This window comes from Schistocerca americana, chromosome 1 (assembly GCF_021461395.2).
Source record: "Schistocerca americana isolate TAMUIC-IGC-003095 chromosome 1, iqSchAmer2.1, whole genome shotgun sequence".
Taxonomy (NCBI): Eukaryota; Metazoa; Arthropoda; class Insecta; order Orthoptera; family Acrididae; genus Schistocerca; species Schistocerca americana.
The window spans coordinates 512,959,661-512,981,983 of NC_060119.1; the positions used below are offsets into that span (position 1 = coordinate 512,959,661).

The following is a 22,323-nucleotide window of genomic DNA, read 5'->3' on the forward strand; positions in this document are numbered from 1 at the left end:
GCCGACAGCACAATTTAAAACCAGCGAAGCTCTCCGAAGAAGACATTCATTGGGGGATGTAAGGAAGGGCTGTGAGGAGAGAAGGGAGGTCCTAAGAAAAAAGAAATTCTACTAGGAGACTGCTGTTTTGCTGCAACCACTTTGCCCTCTAGCTCACGAAATCGTACCTAGATGCTATCTCTTTGACCATCACAGTCACAGGCATGTTGTGGCGCTACCATGCGGTCGACACAGCATTTTCTAGTTGTGGATGCTTAAAGAGATGCTTCCCTTGAGAGAGCAGGGGAAATACATGGTACGGCGAATGCCAAGTGTGGCCGAGCCCCTTCGAGTTGCAGCCAAGGTGCGGGACGGACGTGTGGCGTCCCAGCCGGGCGTGTCGTCGTCAGCAAGGCTGTTTACCTGCGAGCGACGTTAGTCGCTGCTGCAAGCGCATATTCTTGTTTATGCATTCATTTTAAACGAAAAAAAGAGTCCATCAACTCTGCAGAGGAAAGACACGATTAAATTTACGTTTGATCGAACCTTCGTGCGACGGAGAGCTGTAGAAATCAAATCGTGGTTTATGGAAACAGTTAAGATTGTTGGTGTACATTTGTCTTTCGTGACGAATTCTGTGTATGTTAAACTGCACAGTGCTGATTTATGTGCTTCAATTATTGACAAGTGTGAGGGCATCATGAAGTTTAATTATTCCGATGGCACTGTTAGTGACGTAATTGTGTCTCTTGCTGGTATGGGTATCAGAACAGTCAGAGCTTTTGAACTCCCCTTTGACATACCGGCTGAGGAAATTAACAGCGTCCTTAGGCCTTATGCTAGGATTTTATCAAACGTCGCGGAAAAATGGTCGGAGGCCTACATGTTCCCTGTACTTAATGGAGTCCGCCATATGAAAATAGAGCTTAACAGGCACATTCCATCTTTTGTCAATGTCTGTGGGTATCGGGCCTTGGTGATGTATGACGGTCAGCCGAGGACGTGTGCTTTGTGCAGTTCAACAGAGCGCATTCGAGCTGAATGCAGCAGAAGGAAGGTTCCACAGTTATCACGTGATGAAGGTACCAATGCAGGGCCGTTTGTTCAAATGAAAGTCACTTGTGCAACTGTCGCTTCTCCTGCTCGACCTACTGCTCAAAATCTGGCAGTGCTGAGGGATGCTTCTTCGTTCCAGGGAGTTGCTCCCAGCAATTCGGCACTAACTCAGACTGTTGTTAGCCAAAGTCCGACTCTCACGGAGGCAGATGCGATCCCGACAAATGTACGTCATGCAGACGACAACACAGTTCATGCTCTTTCCCATTCACGCGTTGATGGAGAAGCTACCACATCAAATGTGGGGAGCACTCAGCTGTCAGCTGAGAGTGAACAGCGTGCCGTCACTCCAATACTTCCGGCAAATGCTTGAGTTCATGAATGTGGAGAAGACGAACATGTGATACGTGCCGCTGATCCTGTCGCCAAATTGTATCTGCCCACAATGGAACATGGACATGGACACAACGCCAGGATTGGCAGGAGGGAGGAGAAAAGAACCTCTTCTCCCACATCAGCTACTTCCGAGCACGGACCGAACCCCAGGCAAGAACTGGCAAGCGACAATCGCCGTTCTCCTAGACAAGAACAAACATCTGATTTGACGACTCCATCGCCAGAATTATCTGAGAAGTCACCGGATTCGTCTCCAGAGCGGTCGAGGTCGCTCAGAGAATCCCGCAAACGTAACAAAAAGATGAGGATGGCACATCACGCTGCAGAAATCTTGGCTCCAGCCGTCAGGGAGAAGCTAAGGAATATGCAAGAAGAGGCGAAGGTGAAAGAACAAGAAGTGATGGAACGGGCTGATGGAAACTTGCATATGAGTGTCCCCAAGTCTACTTCTGACGATACGAGGAGCAAAGGACCGGCAGACCTTGATGCCACGGACAGGAAAGAAGACCATGAATCTCAAAACCGACACACTGCTCAAGACAGAGGTTTCGATTGTGCAGACGACGAAGATACCGACAATCTCCCAATGAAAGAGACACATGACATGGAATATTGACATGTGCAAAGGTGACGGTCAACGACAGGTCTTCGAAACGGCAAGATTAAACTGTCTTGAATTCTCCCTCGACGTTCTTCTCATTACTGGAATAGACCCTTAAAGTAGACCAAACATACAATGTCACTACCCTCAATATCAATAAGATACAGAGCGAGAGAAAAACTGCCGCTCTTAAAGACTTTCTTTATCAGTCTGAGACGGATATTGCATTATTGCAAGAGGTCCGCTTTCAGAGCCTACATATTGCGGGATACAAAGATATTTTAAATGTGGTCCCAGAATGAGCTTGTGGCGCTGCGATCCTCGTCAAAGATGGCATAGAGATCACAGATGTGAGTTTTTTTAGAGTCCGGGAGGGGCATCAGGTGCAAACTTCCAAGTGTTGATGTTGTAAACGTTTACGTCCCTTTTGGCAGCAATGCTCGCCAGGATAGGGCCAACTTTTTCATGTTTTTACTCAAATACAACTCTGCAGAAGCTATCATTGGCGGAGACTGGAACTGCGTCATACACAGGAAAGACCAATACCCAAATTTTATACCGTGCTCCACAATATACACCTTTCTCTGTTCAGGAACTGCTGCGAACCAGCGGTGTAGACAACACTGTCACCGAACAACAAAACAGGGGCCTCCATAGTGAAATACTGTCCGCTGACGTTTTAGATATAATGAAATGCGCGGCGCTTCAAAAGTCACCAGGTCCCGATGGTTTAGCCTTAGAATTTTATCTAAAGTTTTGGACCATAATAGGTAATCAGTTTACAGAGGTCATTAACGAATCTTAATTACATTTACACTTTCCTGCTTAAAACTGTGACGTGATAGTGAGAGAATTCGTCTTGCGATGAACGTATATTCAGTACCAGATACGAAAAATGTAACGTAAACGGGAGACATTTCTCCCTTGAGACTTGCCTCGTTATGCGAGGATTTTTTTTGTTTTACCTTTCTTAATTTTTTCATTGTTTCCCACTCGGCCATGTACTGGTTTGGGATCGTGATGCCGAGGAGAGGCGTTGCATGAAAGTGTTCCCTTATTTTTTATGTGGACATTTCTTAGTGTTTCATCGATTTTACTTCAGTTAGGATTGCTGGTGTGTTTCTCCTTATTGAATTGCATTATTTTCCTTTTCTTTCTCGTTTCTTCGGAGTGATCACCGCTCCACTTCTCTCCACGGTGTACGTCCGTGTTTAATAATTTCTCCATTGCTGGATGGCGTTTTGCTTTGTGTGCTGACTGGTCTTTTCTTTGACTCCTTCCAGAAGGTTATATATATTTGTTCTTTATGTTTTCCCACTTCACGAAGCCTTCATACGATTACCCTGAATCTGTGAAGATGCATACATTTCTGTTTTCCCTTCACACAAGGTATGCCTCAGAGGAAGGAGGCTTACTTTGCAACCTTCTTTGGTCAACGTTCGTTTTCGTTTCAGTTACATCTGGCACCAGCACTAACTATCGCAGAGAAGCTCGCCGACGAAGGCATTATTTGGAGAGTGAAAGGACGGGCTATAAGGGGAGATGGGAGGCCCAAAAAAGAAAAAAGAAAAAAAAAGGAAAAAAAACGTTACCAATTTTTACGTCTCATTTTTGTGCCGCTGCGGTGTGTTCTCGTGGGGTAGGACGCAGCTCTTGTGACGCGCGTGTTGCGTAGGTAGCGTGGCCGAGCGGTCTAAGGCGCTGGTTTCAGGCACCAGTCTCTTCGGAGGCGTGGGTTCGAATCCCACAGCTGCCAAACGTGTAATGTTTCCTGTGTCGAAGACGGTTGCACTTCTTGTCTGCAAAGAAAACAGCTTCTGCTTCGTGAATTGCCGTAGAACAGTGCGTGGTGCAATGACAGGATTTGTAGGCGCCTTTTGCTCTCATCATTGCTGGCGTTCGTCTCCACGAAATGCGTCGGAAGCACGCCGTTCTATAACGTGAGAGAGTGGATTTTTTACAGTTGTCGTCAGTTAACCGTGCGTGGTTGCTGCGTTCGCTGGAAGAGCACTGCCGTCGTTATCCGGTGTGGTCTAGTGGCTCAGTCTGGCTTTAGCTGTCGCAGCGGTCGCACGCTCCTCAAGTTTGCTCCGTGAACGTTCAGTGTTTACGCCAGTGTTTTCGAGTTTCCTGCTCGTTTATTGACGTTTTGCACGTGAATTAAGCGTTATCATTTGAGCATTTTGTCTTCGTCGTGTCATCTTTCTACGTAGTGCTGTTGGGATTTCGGCGTTGTCCGAGATTTCTTCGCTGCAGAACACCATGGCAAACTCCGTGAGAAAAAACACCGTGAATTTCACCTTCGACAAGTACACCCGTCGAGTACAGCCCCCTGCACTTGAAATACACGACTGGATTACCGAGATAATTGGCCTTCATTCTGAATCTGTTCATACCATGCAGCTAGACTCTGATGAATACTGCATTTTTGTAAAGTTTAACGATTCCGTGAGTGTATACCGCTTTCTGGCAAAATTTGGTTATGAAACGGAATTTATACACCGTGATGGTACTAAAAGTACTGTAAAACTCCGGAATTCCGAGTCTGTAATTAGGAATGTTAGGGTTTTGAATATTCCCATAGAAGTAGACAACTCGAAAATAAAAGATGTCCTTTCAAAATATGGGGTTGTCAGGCAAATAGTCAACGAAAGGTGGGCTTCGCATTTCAAGCTGCAGTGCTTTAACGGCATTCGCTCCGTGGAGATGGAAGTGAAGGCAAACATTCCCTCCCACATCTTTGTTGACGGGAACAAGGCGCATGTTATGTACTCAGGGCAAACCCCTATATGTCATGTATGTAACGAGTCTGGTCACCTCCGTCCGGACTGCCCTCGCCGTGCTTTTGTGCTAACAAATAACCTTACGCAACGCCGGAAATTAACACTCAACGATTTGTTGCCAGCCAGTAATACAACAGAGCCGGCGGCTGTCGTGGATCCTGTTACTACCTCTGAAAATGTTGCACTTAATGTTAATGACTTTCCGCCTTTAAAACCTGCATTAACTGCTGAAATTCCGTCCCGTGACAGCGAGATTCCCACTAAAAAGCGTCCTCTAGAGGACACTGAAAAAAATGTTGATGAGGACTCTTCCTGTGAAACACCCGTTGCCAGGAGGCCGAAGCCCAGTCCTGAAGATCTGTTGGAAGTGGAAAAAGGAGATGGAATGCAGGTCGATGTGGCTCCCACTTCCGCACAAGGACTTATACCGCCACGAACAAATAGTGACGTAGCTGGTAGTTACCTTCCACAGAAATGTGACCCTGAGATCACAGCTGCAATAACCGCATCAAGTGCACAGCCCGTACAGTGCGAACAGTACGAGGAAGTACCAAGTAAACAACCTGCTGACTCCGAAGCGCAACACCGCGCCGAAGGAGGAAATAAACAAGCATCACCGCCTCGCCAGCAAGACAGCACAACAGACACCACGCCGGAACCAAATATTGACGACTCGCAAGCCACGGCCGTTGCCCCATTAAGCCACCGCCGGCGGCAGCGACCGACACCGGGTCTTGCTGTCACGCGTCATCAAGCGAAAGCCACACCAGAGAAGAAAGACATCAAGAAAAAGAATATTAAACATGAAGTCATCAGGGCCAACACTGACGAGGAGAAAGAGAATGGCCACAGTGACTTATAGCAATGCATTGTCGGGATTTCAGGATACTTTTCTTCTCAAGCTCTTTGTTTAAAAGCAGTGCAAATTTTTCTAGGAAGTTAGTACATGTAATGGGCACACAGCTTGTAAAGATCGTGCCTTGTGGGGAAGCACGTTGATGCTATAATCATACCGATCCTCATCCCAAATAGCTTCTTATGGTGTGTCTCTGATGCAAGCTTATAGCATTACTACTATTAACATTAATAAAATACAGTCACCCTTGAAATTGGCAGCACTAGAAGAATTGTTGTACCAGTCCGGGACAGATATCGCGTTGCTACAAGAAGTTGCGATAACGGAATTTCGGATCCCAGGCTTTTCTGAAATTGTTAATGTTTCTACGGAAGCCAATATCGGTACAGCCATTCTTATAAGAGAAGGCATTCCGGTGACTGAAATCGAACGACTAGAATCAGGAAGAGCCATAGGCATAAAAATATTTGATGTGACAGTGCTTAACCTTTACGCCCCATCAGGAAATTCCCACAAACTGGATCGTGCGAAGTTTTTTCAAGATGAACTGATTTATTTATTGAGGAAAAATCCGTGTTCTCTTATACTAGGTGGAGATTTTAACTGTTTTTTAAACCTGAAAGATCAACAACCCAACTTCAACTACTCGCCACAGTTAAAAAAGTTAGTAAGTGATCTACACCTTAAGGATGTGTGGGAACTTCAGCACCCGACATCAGTCGGATTCACGTATATAACCAGCCACTCCCGCAGCAGACTAGATAGAATTTACGTGTCACCAAATTTGAAAAATTATTTATTAAACGTTGAAACTATTCCCGTGTATTTTAGCGATCACAGTACACTTCTAACTTGCTTTAATTTAAGTGTACAGCCAACCCGACGATTCAGAGGCCAATGGAATTTAAATATCTCTGTTTTAACTGACGAAGAACTGGAACAGGAAATAAGGGTAGCGTGGACTATGTGCCTCCGCACAGTAGACAAGCACCCAACAGTCATTTACTGGTAGACTAGGAGGGCTAAACCAAGGCTGCGGAAAGTTGTCATGCAGTATAGTGCAGCGAGGCACAGGGAGTTGAGGAATACAATGGAATTTTATTATAAAGTTTTAAGAGACTTATATCAACAGGCCCATGATGACGTAATTCGTCTGAATGATATCAAAAAAATAAAAGCCAAGTTATTAAGCATTAAACGGCAACAGATGGAGGGACTAAAAATTAAATCGAAAGCCACATCAGTCGTAGCAGATGAAACAGCTTCTCTGTATCACTTGGTGCGGCATGCTAAAAACAGACGTCTAACTTTTATTGATGAAGTCCAGACGCATACTGGTACGAGGCTCACATGCCAGAAAGAAATACTGGACGAAGTCCACAGGTACTATGAAACCTTATATGCCCCTACCACAGTGGAAGATGCAGCTCTCGAGGACTTTCTCACTATTTTAGGTCCACAATTGTCGGGAACAGACAATGCTGACATCCTGTCACCTATTACTAAAGATGAAGTGCATGAGGCAGTGCGTAACTCACCTCTCAAAAAATCTGCGGGACTTGATGGCCTCCCTGTGGAGTTTTATGTCCGCTACTGGTCTATAATTGGGGACAAGATCACTTCCATGGCAAATGAGGTTCTGAACGGAAAACCGGTCCCTGCAGAGTTTAAGGAAAGTAAAATAGTACCGATTCCTAAGAGTAAAGGCAAAACCAACTTAAACAATTTTCGGCCTCTTTCGCTACTAAATTCTGATTACAAAATAATTTCGCGTATTATCAACAAAAGACTCTCTGCTTTTTCCAACAAAATATTGAGTCATCATCAATCTTGTTCTCCGACCAGAACGATATTCGAAAGTCTATCTGCATACAGAGACGTCATTGCAATTACCTCAGTGACAAGTATAAAATGTGCGTTAATCTTTATAGATTTCAACAAAGCTTTTGACCGCGTTAGTCATAGATACCTCTTTGCGACGCTGTCAAGAATGGCTTTCCACCCCCAGATTGTGAACATGCTAAGAAATATTGCAACAGGTATAAATGCGAAAATAGCAATCAATGGCCAAAAATCAAACCCATACAGAAACGACGAGGGGTTCCATAGGGCAGTCCCTTATCTATGTTTTTATTTTCTGTATCTTTAAAGCCCTTCCTCCGCACTGTCCACGCAAGATTAACAGGCATAACATTGAGTGGTGAGAAAACTGTCATACGAGCTTATGCTGATGACGTGGGCGTTGTAATAAGAAATAAGGAGGAGACAGTTACACTGGAAAGAGAAATCCAAAGGTATTGTCTAGCGTCGGGAGCGACAGCAAATGAAAACAAAAGTAAAATATTGAATACACGGGGCCTAGATCACCTTCGACTGGCATGGGCAAAACAAGACAACAAACATAAAACTTTGGGAATAACCTTAATGGCATGTCCGAGGAGGATGGCTGCTTTTAACTGGACGGAAACTAGGAGGAAAGTTCATGGTGCTGTAATGGAGAACATCCATCGAACTATGGACCTGGTGCAAAAAGTCAGATTCATCAACTCCTGCGTTTTGTCTAAAGCGTATTTCACTGCGCAGGAATTTCCAATCCCTAAACTAGTAGCGAAAGGGATCATGTCCACTGTTACAAATTATTTATGGCGAGGAGACATATTCAGGGTTGGTGCGACTACCGTTATACTGAATGTCAGAAACGGGGGCCTCGGTTTGGTGGATATTCGCAATAAAGCGTCTGCTCTGTTCCTCAAACGGACTTTCCATATACTCAGAGAACTTCCACAATGTATAATCGCAAAGCTCTTTGAGGCTGCGACACCCCATAGCCTGCAAGCACCGATTGATGTGCGAAGGATTAATGCCCGTCTGCAGTATGTGAGGAACTTTTTCCTCGAAGCAAGTTATCTTAGTGACGAAATGAGAAGCAACACACGTATCACAGCGCGCGACATCATACTTGAAAGGAAGTTAAATGAGGGTAGAAACAAAATTGAAACGAAATTCCCAAATTGTGACTGGAAAGCTGTATGGCGAAACATCAACTATGCCGGGCTATCTACAGACGCAATTTCCGCATAAAACAGTTAATAATGTCATCAGCTCCAACGAGAGACTATATGGGATCGGTTTAAACCAGACACACCTTTGTGGAAAATGCAATCTGGTGTATACACTCAGTCACAGATTCACCTGTGGTGGCAATGTGCATAACTGGAATTGGATCAGGCAACAAATCGCTTTTCTCACCAGATCCTCTACGGAATATATAACGCCATCGCTCCTCCTGAGACCAGACGTGACATACTTTCCGAAATTAAAAACCAACGCCATTAGCTGGTTACTGGGAAAATATGTTAGTTATGTCATCCACACACTTGGGTCGGACAATGAGATAGAATTCCGCGTTTACATGAAGTGTGAATATGCAAAAATCAGCACGTATCGCAACCACAAGAAGCACTACGGCAACATGCTGAAGATCATTTTTGAAAGAATGGGTGTTGGTTAAATATGTGGAACCACTACAACACCTTGAACGAGAACGAACAGAAGAAAATTAAAAGTCACTTGGTTTCTTATTATTATTTAATATTACCTTGCTTCCGGAACATTTTTTTTTTTTTCAAAACATTTTGTTCAAAATTCAAAATTACTCGTGTTCGACTTCCAAAGTATCTGCATGATTCGAGAAGAATTGTTAAGTTTTTTTTTATTAGTGTTCAGTTTCTACTCAGAGAAGAGTTTTCTTTGTCTATCTTACATCGGAGAGCCGGCCGTGGTGGTCTCGCGGTTCTAGGCGCGCAGTCCGGAACCGTGCGACTGCTACGGTCGCAGGTTCGAATCCTGACTCGGGCATGGATGTGTGTGATGTCCTTAGGTTAGTTAGGTTTAAGTAGTTCTAAGTTCTAGGGGACTGAAGACCACAGCAGTTGAGTCCCATAGTGCTCAGAGCCATTTGAACCATTACATCGGAGAATGGAAATATTGTGTTGATCTCTGCACACTTAGTGCTATGACCCAACAGGGAACATGAAAAAGGGGTGGGAGGGGTTTGGGCCTCGACGCACTGGCAGTGCCGTGAACAGACCCCACTGCTAGTGCGGCGTGTACCACGCCCTGACCATCCTAAAAATACAAAAAATAAATAAATAAATAAATAAAAGAAAAATAAATAAAAAAGAAAAAGAAAATAAAAGTGGTTAGTAAAAATTGGATTGCTGGGGAAAAAGGAAGGATAAAAAAATGGATAGAAAAAAAAACAAAAAGATGGGAAAAAGTGAAAAAAATAGTAAAAAGAGTGGCTAGGATACCTGGCTCTCACCCTGGAGGCCCGGGTTCGATTCCCGGTACCGGAAATCCGCTTTTTTGTTGCTTCTCTTATCGACTTGGCTAGGATACCTGGCACTCACCCAGGGGGCCCGGGTTCGATTCCCGGTACCGGAAATCCGCTTTTTTGTTGCTCCTCTTATCGACTTTGCTCGACTGACGCTACGCTGACGCGTGCAGAAAGCTACGTTAAGTATGATGCACGGCAACACCTGACGGCGAGAGAGATGAAGCGTCTATCCACTTGTTTATCCACTAGTTTAAAGCACTTACATTTCGGAGTGATCTTTGTACTACAAAGGAAACGTTTTGCCGCTCGTGGTCCGACGGTAACGTGGCCGAGCGGTCTAAGGCGCTGGTTTTAGGCACCAGTCTCTTCGGAGTCGTGGGCCCGAACACATCGCGCGCTCGCTCCGGCGTGTCGGGCGGTGTTTACGTGTGCTTCGCGGTCGGCGGCGGTTGGTCGGCGGTGCCTGTTTCTTCGCTGCTGTAGTCAGCTGAACTGTAAGTTAGGATGGATTCTGAAGACCGAGAAAATAATATCCAATGCGAATTTGATAGAAACGCAACCCGACCGTCTGCTTTCGAAATTCATTCGTGGATGAAAAATGACTTGAAAATTCCTGAAAGTGAAGTGCTAGGCTTGCAATTAGACGCGTTCCTGAACTCTTTGTTTGTAAAATTGAAATGTCCGGAATTGTGCGATGCCCTTGTCAGTGAAAACGGTGGCGTACGTAAATTCAAACACTCTGATGGGACAATTAGCAATGTGACTCTGTCGAATGCTGGATTTGGTATTCGAAATGTTCGGGTATTCAATCTGCCGTTTGAGACTAGGAATGAGACAATAGCTCGTAGCCTTATGCCTTATGGCACAGTTTTGTCGATTACGAAAGAAAAGTGGTCGTCCGCTTATATATATCAGGTTGAGAACGGTATCCGTAGTGTAAAGATGATTGTGAGGAAGCACGTTCCTTCGTTTTTGGTTATGGCCGGCCACCGGGCTTTTATTTCGTATAGTGGTCAGCCCAAAACCTGCTCCTATTGTAATGCCACAGACCATTTTCGGCAAAATTGTCCTCGGCGTAGGCGCCCTGTGCAGCTGCCGCCCCGTGGGCAAGATGACGACGCTTCGTACGCGGCCGTGTTGTTAGGTGTCCCCCGTTCACAGGCACGTTCCGCGGAAACGGAAACGCCGTTAGTTGATGCGGTCGCGATGGATGTCGATGCCACTGCAACTGGACTTGATTCTGTTCAAAACATGTCCGTACCTTCTCAGTCAGTTCCCGTCGCTACTGTATTGCTTCTGCCTCCGGCTGGGCCTGAAGTTCCGGAACGGACCGGATCAGAACCCGTTCAGGTGGTTACCCCCCCCTGATGCTGTAGTGGATTCGTCACCATCTCATTCCGTACCTCACGGTGTACCGGACGGGGCTCCTGCCTCACAGGAACCAAAGCCGAGGCGTGAAAGTGTTTCGGACAGGCGTGGCAATACTGACCGCTTCCGCAGTGCCAGTAGCTCGCGGATTTTAGACACACGGTCTTTTTCTCGTGGAGAACGCAGCCCGTCTCCGGAATGGAAGCAGGTTCCCCGTCCGAAGTCAAAACAAAAGCAAAAATCTGTGCAAAAGCCGGCGCACAAACCCTTGCCCCGCCCCGTAGTCGAATCACGGCCGTCGGTTGCGGCGGGGCGTCGTCCACAGCGTCCTGTGGCGAGCAGTCAGCCAGCGCCTACGACAAGTGTGTCGGCAGACAGGCGGGAACAGGTTGTACAGCAGTTAAAGGAAATGTTGCACCACTCTGATGTAAATCTAGCAATGGACACTACGTCGTCTCAGGCAACGAACCCGGCACAACTTTCGGTTAAGCGTAAGGCGGAAGACGCCCCCCAGCGTCGCACGCGTCCCCCTTCGCAGGATTCCGCGTCTGCACCTCCCGCACAAGAACCGCCTACTTCAGCTGCACCGTCTGCACGTTGTGACTGGGCAGGCGATATGGAGGAGGAGGGTGGGTCCACTCCCGCCGTCTAATTTGTTTTAATTGTTTTTTCCTATAGTATATGGTAGCACGCCCACCATCTGTAATTGCTACTATCAATCTTAATAAATTGGAGTCTCCTGTGAAGTTTTGCAAGTTTTGTGGTTTTTTAAATTACATTGCTGCTGACGTAGTGTTTTTGCAGAAGGTTGTGATAGATCTACTACACTCCATTCCGGGCTATCAAGTATCTTGAACTTTGATATCGAGTGTAATTGTGGTACTGCTATTTTAATTCGGGTTGATAATGATTATAGTAATGTCGTTACCGTTCCTAACGGTCGAGGTGTGGCTTGCACGATCAACAACGTACGATATATTAACGTGTACGCCCCTTCTGGAGCCGACGGGCAGCCGCGTCGCCGTGTGTTTTATAGTAGTGACATTTGTCACCTGTTACGGGGCCCCCACCTGCCTGTAGTCATGGGCGGCGATTTTAACTGCGTGCTGGAAGATAGAGATCAGGAGCCACGGCCGTATAAGTGCCTAGAATTACAGACGCTCGTTACGGAGATGAATTTAATTGACTCGTGGTGTTATTTACACCCGCGGGACGTGGGATTTACTTTCTTTCTACCCCACGGGTAGGAGTCGGCTCACTAGAATTTATGTTTATCGTGATAAACAGCACTGTCTTACGGAATCCTCTGTTCACCCCGTGATTTTTTGCGATCATTGTGCGTATGTCTGCTGCTTTCATTCTCTGTTGGCGATTAAACCCCGCGCAAGTCGATTATGGAAGTTTAATGTGCGACATCTCTCACACCCACATTTTGCGCCGGTTATCGTGCGTGTGTGGCAAAGGGTGCTGAAATATCGCGGTCTATATGCCTCCACTTTGTCATGGTGGGTAGAATCTGTTAAGCCGGCATTACGCAAGACTATCCTGGAGTTCAGTTAGGATGTTGCTCACTGGGAGCGATCAACATCGCGATTTTACGAGAGCTGTTTAAATGATGCCATCCACCTGCACACAAATAATCCCGCTCTTCGAATGGCGACAATTCGGCGTATAAAACACCGTCTTCTGGACTTGAAAAGGGAATCGTTGCGCGGATCTGTCGTACGCAGCCGGGTCCCCGGGACGCTTGTTGGTGAAGCGCCTTCCGTATTTCATCAGCTGCGCGAACGTCGGCGCGCAAAGCGACGTTACGTCACAGAGCTGGAATCAGCTGACGGTGCGCGGCTTCATAGCCAGGCGGCAATTCTTGCCGAGGCCCACCGTCACTTCGTCGAACTTTTCAGTGCGAAATACACGGATGCTGGCGCGATTTCCGAGCTTCTCCACGACGTTCCATACGTCTTATCCGTAGTGGATCGCCGTCGCCTCACAGAAAACTTTACCGTGGAGGAAGTGGGTGATGTCCTACAACTGTGTTCCCAGAATAAATCACCGGGCGCTGATGGGTTGCCACCGAAATTTTATCTTCATTTTTGGCACTTGTTTGGCTCGGCCCCGATTGATGTTTTTAATGAAATTTTAAATGGCGTGAACGCCCCTGCGTCCTTCCTGTAAGGTATCGTGGTATTGGTTCCAAAGGTTACAAACACCAGGAAACTGTGCAATCTTCGGCCAATCACCCTTCTTAATGGCGATTATAAACTCCTTACCAAATGTGTATCCTCCCGCTTGCAGCTGGTCATGAGAAAATTAATTAGTCCATTTCAATACTGTGCAGTGCCGAAACGCACTATCTATGGTGCTGTCTCGACGTACCGAGATGCCATTGCCTATGCTTCGAGGAATAGGATTCCTTTTGGCATTTTATCCATCGATTTTGCAATGTCTTTTGACAGAGTTAGCCACCTATATCTCCGCCGAGTGCTTCAGAAATTTGGTTTCGGTGTAAAGTATATAACTATGATTTTTAGCCTTTTCAAAAATTCCACCTCACGGATTAGCATCAATGGATTTTTGTCGGAACCTTTTCCGCTCCGTTGTTCTGTCAAACAAGGGTGCCCTCTGTCAATGGCGCTTTACTCAATTTCCTTAGATCCTTTGTTGCGTAAATTGCACAGTGTTTGTAGGGGAATACGTATTGGTGATGAGAAGCACGTTTGTCGCGCTTATGCCGATGACCTTGGCCTCTTGGTGTCCTCGGCCACCGACTTTGACACCATCCGTGCAGTCCTCACCCAGTATGAACGTGCATCCGGTGCGAGCATCAATACCCATAAGACGGTTTTTCTGCCCATTTATGCTGCGACACGGGGCTTCCATCGCCCGTGGTTTACAGTGAAACAGGAACACAAAATTTTGGGTGTTCATTTTCAAGCCAATCTGCTACAGACTGCGTCCTACAACTGGCGTATTGTCTTAAATGGCATCCGAGCTCTGGCTAGTCTGTCTGCTACTCGCACCCTAGCATTAACACAGCGGGTGCTTTTAATAAATGTTTTCTTGCTGAGTAAGGCCTGGTATCTCGCTCAGTTATTTCCGGTACCTAAAAATTTGGGCAGAGCCATCACACATGCAGTCTATTGGCTATTGTGGCGGGGACATATTTTCAAGGTGTCTTACGAAACATGTACTTTACCGCTCGAACAGGGTGGACTCGGCCTCATTCATTTTGCTATGAAAGCCGCAGCGTTGCTCCTTCATCGGACGAGCGACACCATTGAACAGGATCCGTCGAGCCCCACAGCTGTTCTGTTCGCTATTCATCGTCCTCTATCTGAAGCAGCACCTCTCGACCCGACTACAATACCGTTCCAACTGCGTTATGTTCGAGAATACTTCATTCAGAAAAGTTATCTCGCCGCCGACGTCCTCGACCATCGAACACGGACTGTGAAAGGTGTCTACCAGGGACTAAGAGGACGGCCAGTCGGTAATAAGATGGAGGCGCGCTACCCGCGATCTGCGTGGAGGACGGCGTGGGCTCACGTTCACGCTCCCTTCCTGTCAGCGGACGTCAGCAGCTTTTGGTACCAAGTGGTTAACAGAATTCTCCCCACCAACGAAAAGCTGAGCCGCATCCACTTATCTCCGTCGAGCGTGTGAAGACTGTCGACAAGACGACACCTTAGAACATCGTTTCGTGTGTCTGAGGTCACAGTCGACTTGGAACATTGCCGCCAGGATGCTCGCACTTATCAACCGGACCAGAGCTGCCATTTTTTCTGCGGACACGGCTTTGATCCCAGACTTCAACCCATATCCACATACGAAGCGTGCCGCCACTGCATGGATCGTGGCTCACACTGTGTTCGCCATCCTGCAATTGCGACTTACGGGCGACTATGCCTATTTGGTTTATTTGTCTACGCAACATGACCTTACCAAAACCAGGAAGGATTCTCACCAACTCTTTGCCAATTCTCTGCAAATTACACTCGCATTTGTCCACGACAAACTGCTGTAATATACACTTCACTGCTGCAATCTTTATTTCCTTCTGTGTGTTGAATTGTCTCCAGCTACGGAAACATGGTTAATGCACATTGAATGCTATCGGCAGAGTGAATATTGAACAAGTACGATGCTACCGCTTGTGCAGGTCTGCAACGTGGAAATTACGATTTCTTTATGTTTTTATTCATTTTTTTCAACGTCTGGTTCCTCCGTCATCGGCGTACAATCACGGATGCGTTGCGCACGGCGCTGCCACGGAGATTGTTTGGTTTTCAAGAAAGGAGGATTTTTACATTCTTTTTCTAACACGTCGGAGAGAATTGTGTTTTCCTTCTCTTTATCCGCCAGACAGTTCGGAATGTTCGGGAGTATACTCATTCCTTTGACATGTGTCGATGTTTTTATTTTTTGTAACTTTTTTTCGTTACTTATTTTACTGGCCGCCACGAAGCATTTTGGACATAATATCATGGGACGTGTGAAGGGTGTTCCTTCCCTGTAACTGAGAGGACTAACCCAGGCAGTATTTGAATTTTTATTCTTTTTTTTCAAATTTTATTCCTTCTTTTATTGAGTTTTAGGTGAAAAGCGCCTTATGCGCTGTTACTATTACATTTTTATTTTATGGCGTGTAGGCGCAAAGCGACTGCTTCGCTGTCATTATAGGCACGCACTTTCACTTCAAGAGGATTCTTTACAGTTGTCGTCAGTTAACCGTGGGTGGCTGCTGCGTTCGCTGGAAAGAGCACTGCCGTCGTTATCCGGTGTGGTCTAGTGGCTAGGATACCTGGCTCTCACCCAGGAGGCCCGGGTTCGATTCCCGGTACCGGAATAGCGCGTTTTTGTTGCTCCTCTTATGCGACTTGTCTCGACTTTGCTCGACTGACGCTACGCTGACGCGTGCACAAAGCTACGTTAAGTATGATTCACGGCAACACCTGACGGCGAGAGAGATGAAGCGTCTATCCACTTGTTATCCAGCCATATACCTGTAGTCAAGAGGCTTGGGGGACTGCAAGACATTGCCACGGAGGTGAATGCAGCTAACCACTGTAGTTAGTGTCCTGACAGCGCAGGCACGTTCATTTGCTCGTATACATGTGATGGAGACCGTGTCTCACACTGCTGTGGCGTACACCTTGGCCTAGGCTCTGCTGTGTATCGCCACTTGCATTACAGGCAGCTGCTTTCGCGGGCGCGTCCGTGGCCGTGATCGTCTAGTGGTTAGGACATTGCGTTGTGGCCGCAATAACCCAGGTTCGAATCCTGGTCACGGCAATTTTGAAAGTTTTGCCTTGCTGCCGTTGCAATGACGAGTACTCGAAATGACAGTACTCTCTTGACTTTTTCGGTCGTGTTCCGCAGGCCGCAGTTTGCCCTACCACTTCATCCCCAACACGTAATGTCGCCTCCCAGAGCGCAGACGTCCGCTGCTCTCTGTAGTCGAAAAGGGCAGTTGTTTGAAGTGCGATGGATGAGCAGCCAGTCCCAGCAGAACAGGAAGCTGTGGCGTGCACTGTTTGTACAAATGCTAGGAACACTTGGCGCACCAAGCAGCGCATGTAGCGTGGCCGAGTGCTTTAAGGCGCTGGTTTCAGGCACCAGTCTCTCTGTAGGCGCGGTTTCGAGTCCCGTAGCTGCCGGGGGCTTTGCTGTGATCGCGTTAACCTGCCGCTTTTTCTTCAAGTGTAACCTCCTTGAGCTCACATATGTTTGATACATGGAGCACTCTAGCTCCGCCTGACAGTTACAGCTACGATACTTTAGTGGTTACGGAAAGCCCAGGTTCGAAACCTGGTCACGGCACGAAAACGTCTCTTGACGCTGTCTCCTTAACTGCGACAGCTACAGACAAGTGGCGTCGCTGCCATACGGCGGGCACGGCTTTTTCTTGCTGTGGATGGCCTAAAGAGACGCTTCCAGTGGGAGAGCAGTGGAAATACATGGCACGGCGATTGCCAAGATACTTCCATTTCGAAGTGATCTTTGTAGTACAAAGGAAACGTTTTGCGGCTGCTGCTCCAACGGTAACGTGGCCGAGCGGTCTAAGGCGCTGGTTTTAGGCACCAGTCTCTTCGGAGGCGTGGGTTCGAATCCCACCGTTGCCACTTTTTACATCTCATTTTTGTGCCGTTGCGGTGTGTTCTCGTGGGGTAGGACGCAGCTCTTGTGACGCGCGTGTTGTGTAGGTAGCGTGGCCGAGCGGTCTAAGGCGCTGGTTTCAGGCACCATTCTCTTCGGAGGCGTGGGTTCCAATCCCACAGCTGCCAAACGTGTAATGTTTCCTGTGTCGAAGGCAGATGCACTCATTGCCCGCAAAGGAAACAACACAACAAGGCGTGAGCGTCTGCTTGGTGAATTGTCGTAGAACAGTGCGTGGTGCAACGACAGGATTTGTAGGCACCTTTTGCTCTCATCATTGCTGGCGTCCGTCTCCACGAAATGCGTCCGGAGCACGCCGTTCTATAACGCGAGAGAGTGGATTTTTTACAGTTGTCGTCAGTTAACCGTGGGTGGCTGCTGCGTTCGCTGGAAAGAGCACTGCCGTCGTTATCCGGTGTGGTCTAGTGGCTAGGATACCTGGCTCTCACCCAGGAGGCCCGGGTTCGATTCCCGGTACCGGAATCGCGCGTTTTTGTTGCTCCTCTTATGCGACTTGTCTCGACTTTGCTACGCTGACGCGTGCAGAAAGCTACGTTAAGTATGATTCACGGCAACACCTGACGGCGAGAGAGATGAAGCGTCTATCCACTTGTTATCCAGCCACATACCTGTAGTCAAGAGGCTTGGGGGACTGCAAGACATTGCCACGGAGGTGAATGCAGCTAACCACTGTAGTTAGTGTCCTGACAGCGCAGGCACGTTCATTTGCTCGTATACATGTGATGGAGACCGTGTCTCACACTGCTGTGGCGTACACCTTGGCCTAGGCTCTGCTGTGTATCGCCACTTGCATTACAGGCAGCTGCTTTCGCGGGCGCGTCCGTGGCCGTGATCGTCTAGTGGTTAGGACATTGCGTTGTGGCCGCAATAACCCAGGTTCGAATCCTGGTCACGGCAATTTTGAAAGTTTTGCCTTGCTGCCGTTGCAATGACGAGTACTCGAAATGACAGTACTCTCTTGACTTTTTCGGTCGTGTTCCGCAGGCCGCAGTTTGCCCTACCACTTCATCCCCAACACGTAATGTCGCCTCCCAGAGCGCAGACGTCCGCTGCTCTCTGTAGTCGAAAAGGGCAGTTGTTTGAAGTGCGATGGATGAGCAGCCAGTCCCAGCAGAACAGGAAGCTGTGGCGTGCACTGTTTGTACAAATGCTAGGAACACTTGGCGCACCAAGCAGCGCATGTAGCGTGGCCGAGTGCTTTAAGGCGCTGGTTTCAGGCACCAGTCTCTCTGTAGGCGCGGTTTCGAGTCCCGTAGCTGCCGGGGGCTTTGCTGTGATCGCGTTAACCTGCCGCTTTTTCTTCAAGTGTAACCTCCTTGAGCTCACATATGTTTGATACATGGAGCACTCTAGCTCCGCCTGACAGTTACAGCTACGATACTTTAGTGGTTACGGAAAGCCCAGGTTCGAAACCTGGTCACGGCACGAAAACGTCTCTTGACGCTGTCTCCTTAACTGCGACAGCTACAGACAAGTGGCGTCGCTGCCATACGGCGGGCACGGCTTTTTCTTGCTGTGGATGGCCTAAAGAGACGCTTCCAGTGGGAGAGCAGTGGAAATACATGGCACGGCGATTGCCAAGATACTTCCATTTCGAAGTGATCTTTGTAGTACAAAGGAAACGTTTTGCGGCTGCTGCTCCAACGGTAACGTGGCCGAGCGGTCTAAGGCGCTGGTTTTAGGCACCAGTCTCTTCGGAGGCGTGGGTTCGAATCCCACCGTTGCCACTTTTTACATCTCATTTTTGTGCCGTTGCGGTGTGTTCTCGTGGGGTAGGACGCAGCTCTTGTGACGCGCGTGTTGTGTAGGTAGCGTGGCCGAGCGGTCTAAGGCGCTGGTTTCAGGCACCATTCTCTTCGGAGGCGTGGGTTCCAATCCCACAGCTGCCAAACGTGTAATGTTTCCTGTGTCGAAGGCAGATGCACTCATTGCCCGCAAAGGAAACAACACAACAAGGCGTGAGCGTCTGCTTGGTGAATTGTCGTAGAACAGTGCGTGGTGCAACGACAGGATTTGTAGGCACCTTTTGCTCTCATCATTGCTGGCGTCCGTCTCCACGAAATGCGTCCGGAGCACGCCGTTCTATAACGCGAGAGAGTGGATTTTTTACAGTTGTCGTCAGTTAACCGTGGGTGGCTGCTGCGTTCGCTGGAAAGAGCACTGCCGTCGTTATCCGGTGTGGTCTAGTGGCTAGGATACCTGGCTCTCACCCAGGAGGCCCGGGTTCGATTCCCGGTACCGGAATCGCGCGTTTTTGTTGCTCCTCTTATGCGACTTGTCTCGACTTTGCTACGCTGACGCGTGCAGAAAGCTACGTTAAGTATGATTCACGGCAACACCTGACGGCGAGAGAGATGAAGCGTCTATCCACTTGTTATCCAGCCACATACCTGTAGTCAAGAGGCTTGGGGGACTGCAAGACATTGCCACGGAGGTGAATGCAGCTAACCACTGTAGTTAGTGTCCTGACAGCGCAGGCACGTTCATTTGCTCGTATACATGTGATGGAGACCGTGTCTCACACTGCTGTGGCGTACACCTTGGCCTAGGCTCTGCTGTGTATCGCCACTTGCATTACAGGCAGCTGCTTTCGCGGGCGCGTCCGTGGCCGTGATCGTCTAGTGGTTAGGACATTGCGTTGTGGCCGCAATAACCCAGGTTCGAATCCTGGTCACGGCAATTTTGAAAGTTTTGCCTTGCTGCCGTTGCAATGACGAGTACTCGAAATGACAGTACTCTCTTGACTTTTTCGGTCGTGTTCCGCAGGCCGCAGTTTGCCCTACCACTTCATCCCCAACACGTAATGTCGCCTCCCAGAGCGCAGACGTCCGCTGCTCTCTGTAGTCGAAAAGGGCAGTTGTTTGAAGTGCGATGGATGAGCAGCCAGTCCCAGCAGAACAGGAAGCTGTGGCGTGCACTGTTTGTACAAATGCTAGGAACACTGGCGCACCAAGCAGCGCATGTAGCGTGGCCGAGCGCTTTAAAGCGCTGGTTTAAGGCACCAGTGTCTCTGTAGGCGCGGTTTCGAATCCCGTAGCTGCCGGGGGCTTTGCTGTGATCGCGTTAACCTGCCGCTTTTTCTTCAAGTGTAACCTCCTTGAGCTCACATATGTTTGATACATGGAGCACTCTAGCTCCGCCTGACAGTTACGGCTACGATACTTTAGTGGTTACGGAAAGCCCAGGTTCGAAACCTGGTCACGGCACGAAAACGTCTCTTGACGCTGTCTCCTTAACTGCGACAGCTACAGACAAGTGGCGTCGCTGCCATACGGCGGGCACGGCTTTTTCTTGCTGTGGATGGCCTAAAGAGACGCTTCCAGTGGGAGAGCAGTGGAAATACATGGCACGGCGATTGCCAAGATACTTCCATTTCGAAGTGATCTTTGTAGTACAAAGGAAACGTTTTGCGGCTGCTGCTCCAACGGTAACGTGGCCGAGCGGTCTAAGGCGCTGGTTTTAGGCACCAGTCTCTTCGGAGGCGTGGGTTCGAATCCCACCGTTGCCACTTTTTACATCTCATTTTTGTGCCGTTGCGGTGTGTTCTCGTGGGGTAGGACGCAGCTCTTGTGACGCGCGTGTTGTGTAGGTAGCGTGGCCGAGCGGTCTAAGGCGCTGGTTTCAGGCACCATTCTCTTCGGAGGCGTGGGTTCCAATCCCACAGCTGCCAAACGTGTAATGTTTCCTGTGTCGAAGGCAGATGCACTCATTGCCCGCAAAGGAAACAGCACAACAAGGCGTGAGCGTCTGCTTGGTGAATTGTCGTAGAACAGTGCGTGGTGCAACGACAGGATTTTCAGGCACCTTTTGCTCTCATCATTGCTGGCGTCCGTCTCCACGAAATGCGTCCGGAGCACGCCGTTCTATAACGCGAGAGAGTGGATTTTTTACAGTTGTCGTCAGTTAACCGTGGGTGGCTGCTGCGTTCGCTGGAAAGAGCACTGCCGTCGTTATCCGGTGTGGTCTAGTGGATAGTCGGGCTTGAGAAGCCGTGCGGCGCGGACGTGCTGTTTACGTCCCAGCCGCGACCAGCAGCTTAGCTGAGGCGGTGAGTGTTGTGATAGCAGCGCAGCGTCCATCGTATAGGCAACGTTCACATGGCTCATACTATACGAAAGTCGACTGTCAAGTTCACGTTTGAGAACCGCTTTGCCCGACCCAAAGCGCTTGAAGTTGAACGTTTTTTGAGAGAGGTAGTGAAATTAGATCCAAACGAACTATTTGGTATTCATCTTTCGATAGTGGCAAGTGTTGTGTATGTGAAACTTATCAATGACGATTGCTGTGACCGACTGATTCGGACGTCGGGAGGCTCTTATAAGTTCCTTCACTCCGATGGCAATGTAGGGACAGTCCTTGTGGAACCAGCGGGCATTGGAATCCGAACGGTACGTGTCTTTGAACTACCATTTGAGGTGACTGCCCACCAAGTAATCTCGGCCCTGCAAAATTATGGGACGGTCCTCGCCCACACAGAGGAGAAGTGGTTGAGCTTTGAGACGTACCCTGTTCTTAATGGTGTCCGTCAAGTGATAATCGACCTTCAGAAACATATCCCCTCCTACGTATACATTTGTGGCTGCAGAGCGATCGTCATGTATGATGGACAACCTCGTACATGCTCTGGTTGTGGCAAAGAAGGTCACGTACGATCGGACTGTCTACAACGACGAATTGCACAATTGCCTGTGGGCGAGAACCTCGATCCGCAGCGGTCCCAAGCTATGCCACTTACGTATGTCGCGGCTGCGCGAGGAGCTGCGGTGCC

At 48.3% G+C, this 22,323-nt stretch overlaps 10 non-coding genes across 10 annotated transcripts; all 10 read left to right on the forward strand.

Moving 5' to 3' along the window:
- The first annotated feature begins 3,706 nt into the window (after window positions 1–3,706).
- On the forward strand, window positions 3,707–3,788 carry Trnal-cag. Its single transcript has one exon. It is a non-coding gene; the product is annotated as a tRNA-Leu (tRNA).
- Window positions 3,789–16,152: 12,364 nt separating this feature from the next.
- On the forward strand, window positions 16,153–16,224 carry Trnae-cuc. Its single transcript has one exon. It is a non-coding gene; the product is annotated as a tRNA-Glu (tRNA).
- Window positions 16,225–16,598: 374 nt separating this feature from the next.
- On the forward strand, window positions 16,599–16,670 carry Trnah-gug. The gene has a single exon. It is a non-coding gene; the product is annotated as a tRNA-His (tRNA).
- Window positions 16,671–17,418: 748 nt separating this feature from the next.
- Trnal-uag lies at window positions 17,419–17,500 on the forward strand. Its single transcript has one exon. It is a non-coding gene; the product is annotated as a tRNA-Leu (tRNA).
- A 445-nt stretch (window positions 17,501–17,945) lies between these two features.
- On the forward strand, window positions 17,946–18,017 carry Trnae-cuc. Its single transcript has one exon. It is a non-coding gene; the product is annotated as a tRNA-Glu (tRNA).
- A 363-nt stretch (window positions 18,018–18,380) lies between these two features.
- On the forward strand, window positions 18,381–18,452 carry Trnah-gug. The gene has a single exon. It is a non-coding gene; the product is annotated as a tRNA-His (tRNA).
- A 748-nt stretch (window positions 18,453–19,200) lies between these two features.
- Window positions 19,201–19,282, forward strand: Trnal-uag. Its single transcript has one exon. It is a non-coding gene; the product is annotated as a tRNA-Leu (tRNA).
- A 445-nt stretch (window positions 19,283–19,727) lies between these two features.
- On the forward strand, window positions 19,728–19,799 carry Trnae-cuc. Its single transcript has one exon. It is a non-coding gene; the product is annotated as a tRNA-Glu (tRNA).
- A 363-nt stretch (window positions 19,800–20,162) lies between these two features.
- Window positions 20,163–20,234, forward strand: Trnah-gug. Its single transcript has one exon. It is a non-coding gene; the product is annotated as a tRNA-His (tRNA).
- A 747-nt stretch (window positions 20,235–20,981) lies between these two features.
- Trnal-uag lies at window positions 20,982–21,063 on the forward strand. The gene has a single exon. It is a non-coding gene; the product is annotated as a tRNA-Leu (tRNA).
- Window positions 21,064–22,323: the final 1,260 nt, after the last annotated feature.